Raw genomic sequence first — 12,267 nt, forward strand, 5'->3', positions numbered from 1 at the left:
AGAAAATCTTCTACTAATCAAAGTACTATAAGTTATTTTTCTTATCTCTGAGCTGTGACAAGTGTATTAAATTTTCTTTTTTCCACTCATCCACCTGAAGAAACAAACTCAGTTTTTTGAGATGCAAATCTCAAGCAATGTTATGGTTAGGATTATCCTTTTACATATCATTCATCATGACACAGTTTTCCTTAGGTCCGACTGAAACCAATTTCATGTGACTATTTTAGGTAGGATCTGCAATTGCAAGGTGTTGAGGAACCTAGTTGTATGTTAAGGTGCTGCTCAAACACACATACAATAAGATCAACTTCTGTGCTACTTTCTTTTGATATACCTGCAGGATTACTACTTTATTCTTTGCTAGCCCTTCAGCATGTGAAAAAGTTGTCACATTAATTTACTGAAAATAAGGCTTACAGATAGTTGTGGGAAGGGTTCTTGATGTACCTACTAGATGCATGCTGTGAGTTCACTCAGGTTCAGGATTTGGGGAAAGGTGGGGAGAAGTTGTCTCAGTGGCAGTTTTTGCAGTAGCCTTTCATTCCTCTGAGTCACAAAGCTAGTGTGATAGGTGATTAGGTCAGGAGCTTCCAAACTCTTGGCTAGACCATAAAGCGAAGAAGGTCAAACCAGTTAGGTCACTTACAATGCACTGGAGGAACAGCCAGTTTAGTGTGGAGGTAACACTACTGTAGTGTCTGACGAAAGCTTTTACACCTTGTCAAATAAAAGTGTGTTTGCTTATAGCTGCCAGTCTTTGTTAGAGTTTTAACTGTGAAAGAGTGGATGCTCAAATGCACAGAGTTCTGCTGTGGAATTGGTGGCAGGCTGGCTGAGAGGTTATGTGCCAGGGTTTGAGGAGAGGTTAACAGGGGACATCATGTGGGTCATCTGCTACTGACTGCTCTCTCAAGATGAGAAAATGGGTGAAATCTTCTTTAAACAACTAGAAGAAGTCTCATGATTACAGGTCCTTCAGCATGGGAGTGGGTAAGCACTAGAACAGGCTGCCCAAAGATGTGGTATATAAATTCTTGGAGCTTTTCAAAACACCTGAACAAAGCCCAGTGCAACATGATCTAACTTGGACATTACCTCTGTTTTGAGCAGGAGTTGGTCTGAATTGACCTCCTGGGGTCCCTTCTAACATTTTTCTATGATTCTGTGATTTTAATGGAGAGCTTCTTGTAAATTAATATGCAGTCTGCTTTGTAAATGTTAAACTCTGTTTCTGTTACAAATTTGCGGTACAGATAGTGCAATAAAAAGACTTGCCTAGCTCCCAAGGGTTCTGTAGGATTAAATAATTTATTTTGAAAAAAAGTAAAGAAATTCATGAGTTCCAAGTCTCTATTATGCTATATAACCACTCAGTAATTAAATTGGAAGTGTTTCTGATGGAAGTTATTGTTACATGCTTCATGAGTGAATTAAATTAGATGTGTTGTTGTAAAGTGTCAATAGAAGAGCAGGAAATGAAACCTAGAAGACTTTTCACCTAGAAAACTTTTCTTACAATCTATTCTAGCTTCATATTTTGAAACTCAAAATACCAGCTTCACACTTTTTACTCATATAAGATATGCAAATAATAAGTAGGTCTATAACTTGTATTTTCCTTTCCCCTTCTATATACTCTTTTCATTGTATTTGAGATAAACAGTGTAAACAGCACCTCCCCAATTTTAATTTTTGGTAGTCAAGTTTATTAGCTTTCTGTGTTGGGTTTGTGCCTTGTCCCTATGCTGTGTGCTTAGAGATCTGTGGAGTATTTACACTGCTGTGATAACATTCCTTCTCCTGCGGCTCTGGTGGCAATCAAAAAAAGCAGCAGTGTCCTCCTTCTCTCCTCTGAGTTCCTTTTTATCCTCTTTTCTCCTCTCCAAGCTTTTAAAATTCTGCAAGGGAATCCATTCTTAAGCCCTAGTGAAAATGGTAATGAATTTACCATAGTAACTACCTGCCCAGGTGTGCTTTTCTAACTCCCTTCTGTCTTGAACGGTGACATTAGTTACTCTGTTAGAAATAATTATGCTTCCATCTTCTGGGGCTTCCTAATGAAATGCTGGAACACTTTAGCTTCTGCAGAATTCATCTATTTGAAGAAGGGAGTCTGATTATTCAAATGGCACAGCATTTTGGGGTAGTACATTGTAAAAGAAGGAAGAGGAAGGTACTGTGAACTAGTATGAAGGCCTCTAAGGATCTGTGCTACACATGGAAAGACCTGAGGTAATTCTGAATTGTAACAGAGATAGTCTCAGCCCCAGTGTTGCAACACGCAGAAGGATAAAGCTAAGTAAAGATGCCTGCACTGATTTAACAGCTTACTATACTGAATGAGGGAGCTTTTGCTGCTTCCTCCTGCTGTTGGCTTCACTAGTCAGTTCTCTCCGAACTGTGATGCTCACTGGACTCCTCATGAACTGATTCATTAGGCTTCATCAGTATGGCACAGAGGAGTGTTTACTCCTCTCAACTTCAGTTTGCTGCTGGATTATGGTGTTGAATTGGCCTGTGGAGGAGTCAGACAAGCTGCAGACATGGCAAAAGATGATCCAGGGACTATCCGCCCCTTTTGTGGCAGCAGAATGTTAAATTAGCTCAAGCTGTCCTGTGTTAATGTCACCATGAGAACATAAATGGCCTGTTATTAGCACAGAATTAACTCTACCATGGCTGAACTGTCTTGAATCTTTCTATGGATTGTGAACAAGTTTTTACAGAAAGGCAGTTTGTTCTGTGGCTGTTTTCAGCTTTTGCCTTCCCAGGGCATTGATCTTTCACATATAGCAAGCACAGATTCTTCTGGTGGTTCTAGCAAAGACTGGGATGCCAACGTGGAAAACAAGGAGAATGGAGCAGAATTAATGATGTACACATGGAAAACCTCTCAGGTGTTAGAGCATAGTTGATATCAAAATATGTGCCTTTCTGCTCTGAGAAATCAATAAAATGCAATTTAGTTATGTTGCAACTGCTTTAAGATGAGCATCCAGACCATTTCTGCTTTCCTCATAGCTGCACTGGAGTGTTCTGAAGCCTACTAATATCCTAGTTTATGCGTGCTACAGGAGCAAAGGATAAGAGGGATTTTTTCTGTGCCTACCTACACAGACTTAAATTATATTGCCTATTAAATACCCGTTTTTACTGATGGTGAGTCACAGTTACTCAATATGTATTCTCTGAATTTTACAGAATAGTGGTACTGCTGTGTTTATTACTGTTATATGTGTTTTGGAAATTTTGTCTGCTCCTAGCTGTTTATTCTTTAAAATCTTGTATTGAAGCTAGAAGAGATTTAGTATGTGTAGTCAGAAGCAGGGATCCATCTCAATTCTGCTGGTGAACAAGACATAGCAGCTTTAAATTCTAAAAGCAAATTAAAAATAGGCACCACTGTTGTGGACATTTGTGTTTGTTGTGCGATTGCATCGTAATACAAAATATGAAGCTTGTTTTTTTATAGTTTCCTGTTGTGAATTTCATTTTCTCAGAAATGATGTTAATAATTCTCAGTGGGATTTTTTGTGGTCAGATGTAAGAAATAAATATTTGCTCCAGAAGTTTACAATGTCTGTTTCAATTTTTGTGCTATTCAGGATAATTCTGTGGTTGGAGATTTCATGCTCTTTTTTTATTTCTTTTATCATATGGATAAATTAGAATACTTGGCCTTTTTTCCCAGGTAGTTTGAAGCACTTTATGAAGGGTACTTCTTTTAATCCTCACTGAGTCTGAAGTACAGTCTTTCTGACTTGTCTGAGGTCACTGTAGCAGACAGGAAGGTCTGTGATTCCTCAGCCCTGTGTCCTGACCACAGGACTACAATAACTTCCCTGAATCCAAAGCCTGTAATATTCCTTATGTCTACATTTGATTCTCAGATGATGAGCTGATTTCTTGGGCTTTGCAACTGCAAAGGCAAGTTGTTTTGATCGTTATGCACTGTGTGTGTGTAGAAAAAACACTACCAGATACAGTTCAACTTACTGTATTACTGTATCATAATTTCTGCAGTCAGTGAAAAGTGGGGAAGGTTTTTTTTCCCCCGTTTGTCTGCATATTTCAAGCATTGTCTTTCCTTGAAAAATATCCCAGCAGCTCAGATGAACTGTCTCCCAGACACCTAAATACTTCACTGATTTTCAGTACTGCATACAAATCTGTAGTGTTGGCCTGAATCACAGCAGTCTTACTCTCTAGTCTCTTTAAAGAGAAACTGCACTGGTGTGAAATTGGAAAGATACACAAGTAAATCAGACTCCTGAACTTTGTGTGATCACTATGTGAAGGACAAATTGAAGTACACTCAACCTCCTGATAAAAAAAATAATTGCGAGAGCAATAAAAGGATATGCAGCTGTAGAAGAAAAATTATGAACAAAGGACAGAGTTCAGATTAAAGACGGAAGCTGAAGAAAGGCAAAGCAAGAAATAAACAACTCTTTAAAATTACTCTTGTGAAAGTCCTGCAGTTTAAGGTGAAAAACGCTTTCTCCTGCCCTGACCTCTAAAGAGAAGTCATCAGTTCTCTGAAACTCTATGTGCAAGGGAAGTACTAACATCTATTTCCCCATGTTCAGTCAGTGAATTTGATATTGTTTGAAGAAAGAAATTCACTTCAAGAATTCAGTCACGCTGGCTGTTCTATGCAGCAGTGTAAGGAAAGCCCTCTTCTGCTGAGCCATTTTATGTTGAAAATGCATCATTCTAGTGGAGCTTGAAACAGCACTAAACTAAATTGATTGAAATGAGAGTCTGGCAGATTGCAGGGTGAATGAAATTGGATCTGTGGGGTCCACTTCTTCCCTCAGTCACTACAAGATTAATTACTTCAGTTGTAAATGCCTTTCCTTCCTCTCTTGTTAAGAGATACCTTAATAATTCCAGCACCGTTGTGGTTCAGTTACAATTACCATCTGCCTCTCAACCTTCAAGTATGAGGTCAATGAAATTAGTGAGACCTACCATGTCTATGTTTTTTTCTCTGGATGTGAATGGCAGGCATGAGAGGGCAGGTCACATTCATGTATTAGTCTGTTTTCATTGCTGAGTATCATCACAAAAAAAGATCTCCTCGCATGTGCTTCAGTTGCTATGCGAGAAGTGCAAACCAAACACATTTCCTGCACCTCCATAGTGGAAGACTGAAGTGAAAGGATGTATGGCAGTAGGTACGTATGGAGATCAGCTGAGCAGGTCCTGACTGAATCTTACTGGTGACAGAGAATTCAGGTCTGTCAAAGTATTTAGTATTACAGTATTCAACTCGCAGGTTCTTGCCCTTCAGTGGCTGTTGGTGGTCAGTGAAATTGATGTAGACTTTAGGTTTTGCTGCTAAAAGACTACTAAAACAAACCCATTGATGAGAACTTAGAGGTTCTTTCGTGGATGCTAAGAAGGAGCTGCAAAGGTTGGCTGTATTCTGCATAGAAACCTGTAAAGGTGATCATCTGAATAAAATTACATTAGTTTTCTGTAGAACGTATGTGACATTTCATATACTATATTATTAATTTGTGTTATAGGCACACCTACAGCCTCAGATGGGACATGTGCTGCGCATATGTAGGGATGCCTGTGAAATATGGCACTGTAGCCATACACACCTGACTGAAGGTTTTATATGAGTATTTTACCAAAAGGGATAATCATTTCTTCCTCACCTGAAGAGCTTAAATAAAGGCAGCCTGACTTACTATAGCTTTTCATTTAGTCCTTGGAGAAATTGTGTTCTACATTCTGAACCCACAGGGTAAATCCTTCAGACAGTCTTGCAGAGGGGGTTTAAAAAAGAAATGTTGCCAATAGCAACTTGTTCTTCTGTTGGAACAAGCCAAAGTTATTTGAAAAGACAGCACAGAAATAGGGAAGCTGGGGAGAATGAATGGAAAGCTTGTATATTGGTATTTTGAAAATAGAAACAGCCTTAAACTGCATCAGTCCTTCTGATGCTCTTGGCCACCTCCATATCAGCTTCCTGGACATCAGTCAATCAACACCATCTGTTATTGTCTAACAATATTGTCTAGATTCTACAGGATCTAGTGATGTGCTGGCATAGGGGTGGTGAAGGTGGCAATCTCTGTAGGGTCGTTGTTCTATTAGACAAAGGATGAGGACAACATGAGAATCTCTTGCTCTTCTACATGCAACTACTTTAAGTCTTTTTAGAGCTAGTCTGCAGAGAGTAAGTTACATGAGGGAGAGTGAAGGAGAACGCAATGATTGATTTCTCGTAGCAAAAGGTAAAAGAGAAGAAGTCAATTTCTGAGAACTTGTATATTTAAGTAATAAATCTTTGAATATCTTAGACATGTTACTAACCCCGAAACAAAAGAATATAGTGATAATACTTGCACGTTCTTTAAAGATTATTTTAAGAACGCATGATTGACAGATGGGACTATTATTTTCCTGTACTATTCACATTTAGCCACCAGATGGCAACCACAGCCTGCCCACTAATCTGAGCATATTCGCCTCCTCTTTATTTAACTTGTACGACCCGAGACCGTAGTCCGACAGAGCCGCTTTGCTTTCAACGAAGTCAGCAAAAAGAAATATAACCGTGAAATGAACATCACGGGTTTGGTTCTTCTGATTTCCACTTATACTTGCCTTATATAAGCGCAGCTACAGCATTTACAATTTGGGAAAATGAGGAATCAAGCCCGCTGAATTCATACGTGTGCAAAAGATGCGCCTGTGTCATGCATTTAAATTTGTAGAGTACATTCATTCTTTGAAAGTTACATTCTTCTCGTAGCTCTTTTTCTGGTCTGGTTAGGTAAGGTCAGGTCAGGTCTTCAGCCTGTGATACACATTCAATCGAGCATAAGCAGTGAAAACAATAGTCCTACTTTTACAGAATCTGGTGTCATGCAACCTGTCAACTACACTGACACTCTTTAAATCTCATACATTCAATGTGAGAGACTGTTCAACTTTTTTCGCCCCCATTCATTTTTTTCTTCCTTCTTATGCCTTCTTCTATCCTCCATCACGCCTACTGAGTGGGGGTTACAGCAGTACTATAACTCACCTGGAGTATGCCTCCTATGAGGAACCTGCTAGGATCCTATCTCCTTGTTTCAGCTCAGCCTTCCACTCTTCTACACTAATGTTAAAAAAATACCTCTGTTCTTCCACTCACTTCCACATCAGTAGCATGAAAGTTGAAATCAGATTTACGCACCTTGAAAACAGATTCTTATATTCTTCAGTCAGAGAGATGATTGTCAGCATTTTGCAGAGATGGGCTTCTGCTGGACTGGACCCTGTGCAAAATTGTCATGGGATGGGAGCTTCTTAGAAGATGACTTACAGTCTAAATAGTGTGGAGGAGTTATCACCAGGATGGATCATGGAGTTTATCAAGACAGAACCAAGAGACATCCCAACTGAGTTACTAGCACTGTAGCATTCACTGAACAAACAATATCACTTAAACATTTTGTTTTCTAGAGCTCATAAAACTGGTTTTAATTTCAGTGTAGTGGCTACTTAATTTAGAAATTACTGTCCAAGGAGGACACAGGAATAGCAACATAAGAAACTGATTTTTCCTGTGAGCTGCCAGATGTGTTTGTATTTGCCTTTTATTTTGCCTGTTTGCTACGAGTTTTTCTGAGCTGGCAAGATTTGGGGAGCATACAAAAACCCAGCATTTTAATACCTTTGCTACTCAGTGGATAATTTGGGTAGGCAGCCTGGGAGGGGCCATAAATAACAGAGAAGTGCACGAAACAAAATGAGGCCTAGTGACTAAATGACATTTGTTTATTTTCAGAAGAAATCTCTTGATATTAGTGGATTTTGTCTGTATTTCCTGGATGCAAAGAAGGGCAGCAAGTGGCGCTCTAAATCTAATTGGACTTTGGCCAGCCTTGAGAGTATTGATCTAAAAGGACTGTGGGATTTTTATCTGGTTCTTTAAATACCTTTTTTTTCCTTAAAAGAAAAAAAAAAAAAAAAAAAAGGAACCCTTCAAAGGAAGTTTAAATCCAAAACAAAACCTTGCATGGATTAGCGGATGACAACACAGGATGCTAGAACTTCCCCAAAAATGCTTTCTAATGTAGGATGTGCAGGGTAAGGGGAGTGTGTGTCTTTTCTCTATGGCAAAGAAAAATCAAAGCTTTTTGCACAGTTAGGGATTTAGGATGTGGTAATGACTGGGGAAACTTGCACTTGTGTAGGCTGAGGAGGTGACAAGCCAAGTAACATAATTTTCTTTTCTTCAGTCACCATGTGATGCGGATGAACAAAGGGAAGGTTTCCTCTTTATTGAAGAATTACTTCTCTATAGCTAAGTCTAATCACTCTCCAGCATGACATCCTGGCCATCAGCAAGCTCCTGGCTCAGCAAGCTCTAGTGCCACTCTGAGGTTACTCCAGGCTGATGGAAATCAAGTCAAGTACAAGATTAAATGGAAAATTGTATGAGTAGTGGGATCAGAGTGTCTCATGGTAGGACAGTGTGCTCTTTAACACAATCTGGTTGGACTATAAATCTGTAGCTGAAGTGCAGTGCCACAGGCTCTTCTCTTGCTGTGTTTACCTGATGGAAAGGTGCAGCATGGTGGTGGGATGCAGCTCAGGTCAAATAGTTGCAGCCAACACATTAGATCAGTTATCAGGAAGGAAGATGTGATGATGTACCTAGGAGGGAGCACAAAGTGGGAGCCACTTGCATAGGTTGCTCATAGTTATGCCCTCTCTCTTACTCATTGGCTGAAGGAGAGTGTAAGAGGCTGAAGCAGAGTGAAGTCTTGATTCTGTGAGCAGCTATTTCAGTCTTATCCTTGTTTTTGATCTGAGGACTGATCTTCAAAAGGGACATGACTGTGAAGTTGATTCAAAAGTATCCACTTGTCTCAGTTCTACCTTAAACAGTAGCCTACACATTTGGAACACTGCATGGATGAGAAATCACAGGCCCACTTCTTTCCTTCCCACATATTTCATCTGCTGGTAGCTTTTCTGAAAGGCTTTACCATTGACTGCTTCCTGACCTACTTTATTTCACATATGTAGACCGGGAAGAATTTCAGCAGTTACTGTTCATTCTCTTCTGGAGAGAAAAGCTGGCAACACTATTTTTATTTTCATCTTAGAAGAAAGGAATGTTCTTCATGTCCTAAGGCAAGGTCATCATTTGCCTTCAGTTTAGGTAATGTGAAAGAACATGCCTGTTAGAGCTTTGAATATTATCTGCCAGTCCTTCACTAAAATAAAAGATGTTGCATCCTTATATCTTCAGGATGTTTTGAGTCCGATATAGATACTCCAAGCTGTTGGTGCCTTTCTGTTTCTAGTCTTAAAGATCAGGTGGTTGGTCTTGAATAGTGAAGCTACTGTTGGTTTTATTCAACTTAGTATTGCACTAGAGCAGTGATAAAACCTGACCTTCTAGAATGCATATTGTGTAATTTATAGATCTCTAATAGCTGCTTCACTTTCAGTAGACAGATAGACAAGAAGGAAGGAACATGTCATATTGCTATTACTTAACAGGAACACAGGGTATAGAGCACTGCAGGAACTGTAAATTACTTGCCAAAGTCCTTTTTGCTGCAGAACCAAAGTTATATTATTCTTTAAAAATGCATTTGCAATGGTACTCTATGGAATATTTACATTATGAAAGATCCTTGAGGTTGCTAAGTGCTTTCACTGAGGGTGGAAATTATTTCTTCTATGTTAAATAAAGTACTCTTGCAAACTTTTTATGTGGTGTTTTGCTGGGCTGCTGGGATACTTCACGATATCGTGAATGGTGTCATTAGTAAGGATGATGCTATGGTGCTTAGCCAGCCAATCACTTTTAACAGGATAAATGTTTGTGAAGCTCAGTTTGACCGTTGGTCCTTCCCTTGATCCTACTGCTTCAGAAACTGGTTGTGCAAGGACTGTACTCTTGGACCTTTTTGATGTGTTCTGTGTGCATGGCAACAGAAGAGCTCAGTGGTTATTTTTAACAGATGTTATACATGAGGAAATTCCATCTTGCATATTTGGTTTTTTAGAATATAAACATCTTGAACTTTTATTATTATTACAGAAGATATCTGTTTATATTCCAGTGAGCAATGTTGGTACTACTCCTGAGATCACATGAAAATGCCTCTGCCTTTACATGCCCATCAACTGTATCCTTTACAATATATACTCTTATATCTTTGCCTGGTTCTCATATGCCACACTGGAACGCAAGTTTGGGGGGAGAGAGTGTTATCTAAAAACTTCAATAGAAACCTGTGTTAAGACTTTCATAAATAGCTAGTTATTGCAATAATTCCATTTGAGAGAAAGCAAAAGACCTTATCTTTTTGTTGCTGTTGTTCATTTGATTTTGCAGACAGGCATGAGAATCTACTTTTGGAAAATCAGCCCCTCTGAGTTGTGTGAAGGTTTGCATCTGAGATCTTGTCTTTACTCTGGCTCTGACTTGCTGCGTCAACTGGAAAATGATCCCCTGCTTTACATCGGGGACTCACTCTTCTACAGAATAAACACACACTCACTTTTATTCAATTTAGAGTTTCATTCACATAAATATATAAAGCAGTCCTCAAATTAAAATTGTTACAGTGATACAGGTCTTGTTTTTTCACTCATTTGTACTGTTACCACTATGTAGAGGACAGTAGAGCAAAGGGAGAAAGTGATCAAGCTAGAAAAGAAAGATTCTTCCTGCAATCATAGTGATAGCGTAGCAATTGTGCCTCCAAAATTCTTATTGAATAACTGAATGATGCATTGGAACGAAGGGAGGAGGCAGAAAATGAGACGGGCATAGCTGAAAGGGTCTGTTGAACAGCCTAGATCAACAGATTGGCTAATCAGATTTGCTGCCTTGAATTTCACCCCAAAATAATTTGGAGGGCAGTTTGGTTAAAGGACTGCAGTGTTTTCTGTGTGTGATACCATAAAAAAAAAAAAAAAAAAAGCATTGCAGTGTTCCAGGCCAATGGTCTGGAGGACGTGAATGGTGCTGTGAGGTGAGAGATGGGCACTGTAATCACATTAGGTCGAGGAATGTTGTGCTGTTGCATATACCTGTTTTCTAACTCGGCGTGTGTTTGGTTTCTAACATGCCCTAGGGTACTATGACTCATACACTGCTCTGTGAATGAAATATAAGAGAAATCAGCAGAAGGTGAAGGAGTCTCCAAGTAGAATATTGCCCACTATGCTGTGACGTTCATTCTTTCCTTCTACTACACACTCCACCCTATCCCATCTCCACCATGGTCTCACTCAGACAATGAAGCTCCCCCTACCTTCACCCTTTTTTTTCCTCTTTCTACCCATCATTCAGCAATATGCATCAGTGCGACTTAGTTGTCTGCAGATTGTTGACAGGTACTCAGACATCACTCTTTTATAAATGAGATCCTATTCTATTTCAGGTCAGCAAATCTACCTAGGCTGTGGGAATTGCTCTCCAGTTGCTCTGTGCTCCTGTAAAAGGTGCTGTCAGAAAACTTTACATCAAGAGGATGAGAACTTACTCCCTTCCTGGCCAAAATTTTCACCATAGTATTTATAAGAGCTTTGAATAGGCTTACTCATTTTTTCAAATGGTTCAGACAAAACCCCCAATATTTGACTTTTATTTCTGTATATATTCATGTGCTATCCTTGTCCCCATAGTGTCTGAACTCCTTTTAGTTAAAAATAAGACTAAACTCTGATGTCTGTGAGGGTCCATGTTTTCTCTCTTTGGAGGAATTTGAAGTTTTGTACCCTATCCACTGGGCCGTTAGGGCAGCAATAGTCTTCCTGAATTTAATCTTTCTTCACACACTGCCTTGGTAATGTCTAGTAGTATTGTAGCATTGTTGCATTAAAACCTTTTTTACATTCTTTTTTTCCTATCATTCTTGACTGGATCTGGTCCATTACGTTTAATAGGGGCAACTGTGAAATGATAAACCTGTTCTCCAAACTGCTGCTTGGTATATCTTCCGTAGAGAACACCTGTTGACCTTTGGACATGTATTCTGATGTCATGCTTTCAGAATACTTTTCATGATCATTTCCAGAGCAGTGATATTTGGATAAAAACCCTTTGAACTGCAATATTTTAAAGTAAGAGTGTGAGGACAGATGATGCTTAGTTTCTAAATCATGTACCATCTGATATGAGTCAGTTACATGGTTAAATGTCTGTCTTCTTCCATCGTGTTTGAATAGTGTTTATAGACTTGAGTCCTGCTTTATTAAAGTCAGTGACAAATCTCAAACTGT

The sequence above is a fragment of the Strix aluco genome, chromosome 2 (assembly GCF_031877795.1).
Source record: "Strix aluco isolate bStrAlu1 chromosome 2, bStrAlu1.hap1, whole genome shotgun sequence".
NCBI lineage: Eukaryota > Metazoa > Chordata > Aves > Strigiformes > Strigidae > Strix > Strix aluco.